Here is a 6565-nt window from a genome sequence, read left to right as displayed (position 1 = left end):
AAATAGTCAGTACAGAGCGCACTGCATTGTCGGCCTGTCAAAACTTGACTGCATAGAAACCCCAATGTTTTCCTTGTTCTGTCTTTCTAGAAAATGAGACTCCTAGAGCTAAAACTCTGAAACTGCAGCCATCAAAACAGAGGGCAAAAAATGAAAAAGTCATCTCTTTCTAATAATTTCCTTTACCAGTGGTCTGCATGGTCATCAGACAAACCACATGTCATTGAAGTCTGCAATGACTCATCTTAGCATTAACAACGTTCACATCAAATCACTAATTTAAATGCTTCCTAGCCTCCCTACTAAGTTCCATCCTTCTCAAGTGCTTCATTTTGTTTCTTGGTATTGCACGTGCAGTTCCACACACATCACGGAAAACACCACTTGAATTAGATGACAGTTCCTACCCTGACACAGTAACCAAGAGCATGGTGATACCCTACTCTGCTCTAAATGCCAGCCGGTGCTGCAGAGAGCAGTACCGTCAACTGCTTCTCCCCTTCTCCTGGTTGCACAGTCCTGCCGCTCCTCCTACACCGCGCCTTACAGCTCTGCACCCATGGGGTGCATCACCCGGGTCCAAGAGCCAGCCACAAAAAGGCTGTTAAAGTCTTCTCCGATCGTTGCGCTGAACCAACACGTTGCTGTATCAGCTGCAAGGAAGATGACAGTTAACACGCCACCAAGGGAATGGGAAGCCGGAGTGCTCTTCTGGCGGCAGCCCACAGTTAGAGCAGCCCAAGAGCACTGCAAAGCGAGATATTCACATCTGCCTTACACAGCGCCAGCTACAAAGCTTTCGGGCCGATACAAAATGTGTGGAATAATCCTGAGGGCTCAGACTTGTCTTGGGAAAACTCAGATCCTCTCAAAGAGCGTTAGAAAGAAAGAAAACATGTTCTAGGGCTTTTCAGCAGTATTATTTTCTAATTAGCTCTCACCTACTCATGCAATCCGTTTTAAAAACTGCATAGCTTGTGAATTCTTTTTCAGGAGACAACTGACAAAAATCTTACTACCAGGTCTTGTCTCCTTTGCACAAAACTAACAGGATGCTCTAGTGATCACTTCACATGACTCACTGTTTCACACACATTTAATGACAGCTTATTAAGCACGCCTACTGATGGGCATCCTTACTGATGGGCAAGAAGCAGTAACGTTCATCTGGTAGAGCTGTGCCAGCTCCACAGAGATCGGGCAAGGGTGTTCTTAGTGTAGTACGCAATGGAGACTGTACTATAGTCTACAGGCAGCCTGAAATACATGTGAACCATGCTACTCATGCTTACTGGCAGCAGATCTACCTGCATAAACAACGACAGCTTCCCTACACCAGGGATGTTCCCTACAACTGAGATGCCACCGGCAAGGACAGGTAACCCTTCTCCCTCAGGGGAGTGTTGATTTTCAAAACCCTTGCCACCCAGCGCTTCTCAAAAACCCACCAAGGCCCCACACGGCCCACTCCGACTCACCAGGCCCGTTGGCATTGCTGAGCATCGAGGGCAGAAGCAGCGGTTGCCCAGCCAGTGGCATGCCAAGCAATGTGACTGGGTGACGGGGCCGGGCTGCTGCGACGCGTCCATGTCGGTAGGTGGCACCAACCGCCGCGCTCTCAACCGCCGCCCGCGCGGCCTCCGCTTCCCCCTGCCCCGTGCCGAACGGCACGTGCCCCGCTTGCGAGATACTGCCCGCCATGCGCGGCCCCTGACCCTCAGCCCCTCCGCGGTGCTGGTCCGCGCAGCGCCCCGGTCCCTCGGCACCCCTCAGCCCCGCCATCCCCCTCACTCCCCCCGTCCATTCAGCTCCCCAATTCCCCTCAGCCGGGCCATGTCCCTCAGCCCCCGCCATGTCCCTCAGCCATCCCCTCCGCCCTGCAGCGAATGAAGAGACGGGACACAGCTTGATGCAAGCAAATGTCAATTTATTGTACAGAAGCGGGAGTTTCTATACACTTTCAGAAGCTGCGCGTTTTAAACAGATTGGTTCTTGAAGCTAAGCCTTGCATACTAGGCAATCCCTGATTGGTGGTTAACTACCAGCAATTAACAGCAAGGTGTTACCTCTCCTTGGCGCCATCCTTGGCGCCATCCATCTCCCACTCCCCTGTGCTCTGTAAACATGTCTCATCATGTTAATTGTTGTCTAGACAAGCTCGAGCACATTCCCCTCAGCTAACTGATTGCCGCGCATGGTCCTAGTTTCCAACCTGCATCTCTCCCTTCCTGTTGCACAAAAAGAACCTTTGAAACCGAACGAGTAAAAACAAGGTATAAGTAATAGAACAAATAAAAAAGCAACTAAGATGTTGCAGAATGGCTGTGTGATCACGGCCATGACTCCCTTAAAGATCTTTGTGAAACAAAGTTAGCGTAAGTTAGCTGAAGCAGGCCTTGCAGCTATGCTGAGGCATGCTGATAAGGAAGCTGAGAAAAACACTGACCTTGTGCCTAATGTTGTAAATAACTTTGAGGAATTTGCGTAGACAAGAGAGCAAAAAAAATATGTAGCTAGCTATCCGCAGAAACCGCAAGTAGGAGTACGTATGAAAATGTAACCCTTTAGAGCTTAGCCAATCAGCAGATGACTAGTAGGCATAATTAACTGGAACTGTATATAAGACATAATCGCACCGTAATAAATCGAAGCTTGCTTTATCACTCATATTGAGTTTGCCCACTTGACTTCCCTCGCTGTCGACACTAAGACATATTATCAATGTCAAAATAACCCACTGTCTCTGTTCCGTACAATTTTGCAATTTCCCCTTTTTGTTTTTGAACAGCTAGTACCAGGTTTGCCATGTTCTGCAGGGCCCTTGCAAACATGACAGCAACCAAGGTAACAGCAAACAAACAATACTGCCAATTGAGTGAATGGATGCCAAAAAGGCTGACATTTTCTCAGATTTTGTTAACATGTTGCTGCAATGGGGCGCCTAAAATCCACGCAGCACATACCATCAAAATCCTCACAGCCATGTCCTTGAACCAACACCAAAAAGCAGTGGCAATTTTGACTCACATTCTTAACTGCCTACCAAACGAGGTGATTTAACTCTTTAATGCTTTCCCTGCTGTTACTCTGGATAAGAGAAGAACGGCTGCGACACGTTCCCATCATAGCCTCCTACTACATTAGCATCTACAGAAAGACAATTATTGACATTCAAAGTGTAAAGAATATCAGCTTCTTTTGGATTAACATTATACATAGGTGGAAGGGCACACCAAACAAGAATTGGTTCAGTCAAAAAGTTTGAAACATAGCATGCCTTCTCTGAACAATACCTCTGGGGTCATTCCCTTCATTCCCTCTCTTTTTTATGCAAAGAGAAACACTTTTACCGTAACAGAGAAGCCCCTATTTACATCTGAGCCCGGACACAAACCACAGCTGTATGCTCCACCAGGCTCAGGGCAGAAATCATTCATGTAGTTACATAGCTACATATCACTACAAGCAGGCAGACACCTCTTTATCACTAGATAACCATGTTCATCTTTCCTACTCTCCTTCACAATACCTAGCTGTTCTCTCATCTCTTGTTAGGTCAAATATTCTCCAGCTTCCTCTCCTACATCTCTCTTCAGAGATTCTCTATCCCCTTTTTTGCTTGTTAATTGCGACGAGGCAAAGGCTGTGTGTAGCTGGGTGACCATGACCTGCTTTATGTTACAATCAACTAAACACTGAATACAGGAAAAAAGGCATGGAGATATAAGGCAAACATCAATAAGGTGGTTAAAGATAATTATAATAAATCCTGTAATACTTTTGAGTCATGGCCCAAAGTTTCCCAGCCGTGAGAAGAGACCAAAGGCATCCCGCCCCTGGCTCTGCTGCAGATATTTGTTTTAAGGCTTTTAAGTTTTGTATACTTTTGTAAATTAATTCACAGTGGTCACTCAGATTCACGTAACACATCCTATAAAAGCCTTCACACTTGTGTCCCTGTGCTAATAATAAAAATCAATAGCAACTCGGTTCTGTAGCAACATATGATGGACAGAATCAACATCTGTTAATAAGCCAGAAAAAAAAAAAAAGAACAGTATTTGTAGTATTACTTTGTTTAGCAAGCTAGCAGCCTAATTTACTGAGCAAGTTAAGAGCGTGTACTATTCTTACAGAAGAGATTAGAGAAGCAAAAAAATGTGTTATGCTGCATTCCAGAACTCAGCCTGAGAATTACAGTCTGCTGTGAGTTCTGCGTTACAATCATTTGACACATGTTGGGGTTGCGATTATGAAAGTTGCCCATTTACAATTTTCATTGGCATTATCACAGCTAGTTGTTTTAAAAGTAACCCTTGAGCCTCCTGATGTTCGACTTGTTGCAAAATATTCTGAAGCCAATCAATAAAGTTAGTATTAAAGTTAGTGACTCTCTAGGACCCTGCAAGACTGTGGCAAGACTCCCGCAACCTGACTGCCTTAATAGCCATCTCATTCATTTGCAAACAGTTGTCCCTGGGATACCTTGCCTGAGTCACAGAATCGGCACAATTATTTGCTCCAGACAACTGCTCATAGTTAACAGCAATTCCCCGATTAAGGTTTTCAGTCAAGGCCACTACACATAGCTCACAAAAATCAGATAACCACATCATAAACTGTATCAGTTAGTACCATACAAAGCAGTAACTTCCAATCATGCAGTGTGAGCGTATAAGGCTCTGCCATCACTTCAAGAAGGGACATAGCAAATGTATTATGAATCCTCCCTTCCCGCACTGCTTTGCTTAACCCTTTAACAGCCTCGTATTGCACAGGCTGCCACTCTGCAGGTTGATTTGTCTGACAAAATACTGAACATGCCCTAGCGACTCCCAAAACCCATCACTTAAGTGTTTCCCACTTGCATTCCTGCCACCAATCCCTCAGACCCCCTTTCACCCTCCCCAAAAATACAATCAATGCATCAGGAGAGACAAGGGGGTGGGGGAAAGGTCTAGCTCCTTTTCCAGATCTATAGGACCTGGATCAAAAGGTTTATCAGTGTCAATGAAATCATTTTCCGAGTTGTCCTGTTCCCATGCTTGGTCCTGTGTTGTGAGGGTCGCTGCAATCAGTGACAGAAGCTTTGGGGGCAGAGGAGGTGTGGATGGAATCGCCATCGCTGACTGTGTCTTGAGAAGAGTTGCGCTGTCGGTGGAATTTACAGCTTCAAAGTCCCTAAGTTTCTTGGCTGCTCACCTGTCTTGATGCAGGTTGTCCGCCTGGTGCGGCCAGCCAGACGATCATTCAGCCAAGACGTCTCCTCCGGAACACAGCCCTCTTCCATGAGCTGTCTTTTTTCCGTCCTTATTCTTCCAAGGCTTCAGAACACCACCATAGGGGTCACCATTTGAGGAGACTGAGGCACGGACTCTCTGATCTGACTAGAAGACCCTTCATGAGTCTATATATGTCTCTTTCTGGGGACGAAGCCTGATTCCCCGTTACGGATTTCCCACTGCTCACCTCTCAACTCCGGAGGGATTTATGGCCGGCCGGCTCCCGCTTCCTTTCAGCAGATCATTCAGAGGTCTGTGGGATTCGCTGCATGTCGCTCAGATAGGCGATTCGAGAGCCCTTCATGTCAGATCCTTAAACGCATCACGTCGGGGTCACCAATTTGCGGCGAATGAAGAGACGGGACACAGCTTGATGCAAGCAAATGTCAATTTATTGTACAGAAGCGGGAGTTTCTATACACTTTCAGAAGCTGCGCGTTTGAAACAGATTGGTTCTTGAAGCTAAGCCTTGCATACTAGGCAATCCCTGATTGGTGGTTAACTACCAGCAATTAGCAGCAAGGTGTTACCTCTCCTTGGCGCCATCCTTGGCATCATCCGTCTCCCACTCCCCTGTTCTCTGTAAACATGTCTCATCACGTTAATTGTTGTCTAGACAAGCTCAAGCACATTCTCCTCAGCTAACTGATTGCCACGCATGGTCCTAGTTTCCAGCCCGCTCCTGCACCACCCCGCTGGTCCTCTCACCCCGCCAACCCCTCAGCTCTGCTGCCACCAGCATCTCCCGTAGCTTCCGTGAGCGACCGGGCGGCTGAGGCCCGGGGCCGAAAGTCGCCGCTCGGGGCGGCCCCGCCGCCAGCCCGGAGCCGTCCCGGCGGCAGCCTGGAGGTCCTTGAACCACGGCGCGGGCGGGCGCCGGGCCGTGGAAAGCGGCTGCAGGCGGGGCAGAGCGGGGAGCACGCGTTCCGCAGCCCCGCACCCCGCCATGGCTGCCCGCCGCACCGGGACCGCGCGCGGGAAAGGGGGCGGGGCCGCAGGGCCACGTGACACATCGCATCCCAGGGAGGGGCGGGGCGGGGGCGGGTTCTGCCGAGCAGCCGCTGCTGCCGCGGGGTGAGGGCGGCGGGGATGGAGGGGACGGAGGGGAGAGAGGGGACAGAGGGGGGTGCAGGCAGTGGGGACAGAGGGGGGTGTGGGTGGCGGGGACAAGAGTGGACAGAGGGGGCGCGGGCGGTGGGGACAGAGGGGGGCGCAGGTGGCGGGGACGGAGGGGATGGAGGGGGGCGTGGGCAGCGTGGGCAGAGGGGACGGAGGAGACAGAG

The sequence above is a fragment of the Falco peregrinus genome, unplaced genomic scaffold (assembly GCF_023634155.1).
Source record: "Falco peregrinus isolate bFalPer1 unplaced genomic scaffold, bFalPer1.pri scaffold_76, whole genome shotgun sequence".
NCBI lineage: Eukaryota > Metazoa > Chordata > Aves > Falconiformes > Falconidae > Falco > Falco peregrinus.
Note: the sequence above shows the minus strand (reverse complement) of the source record.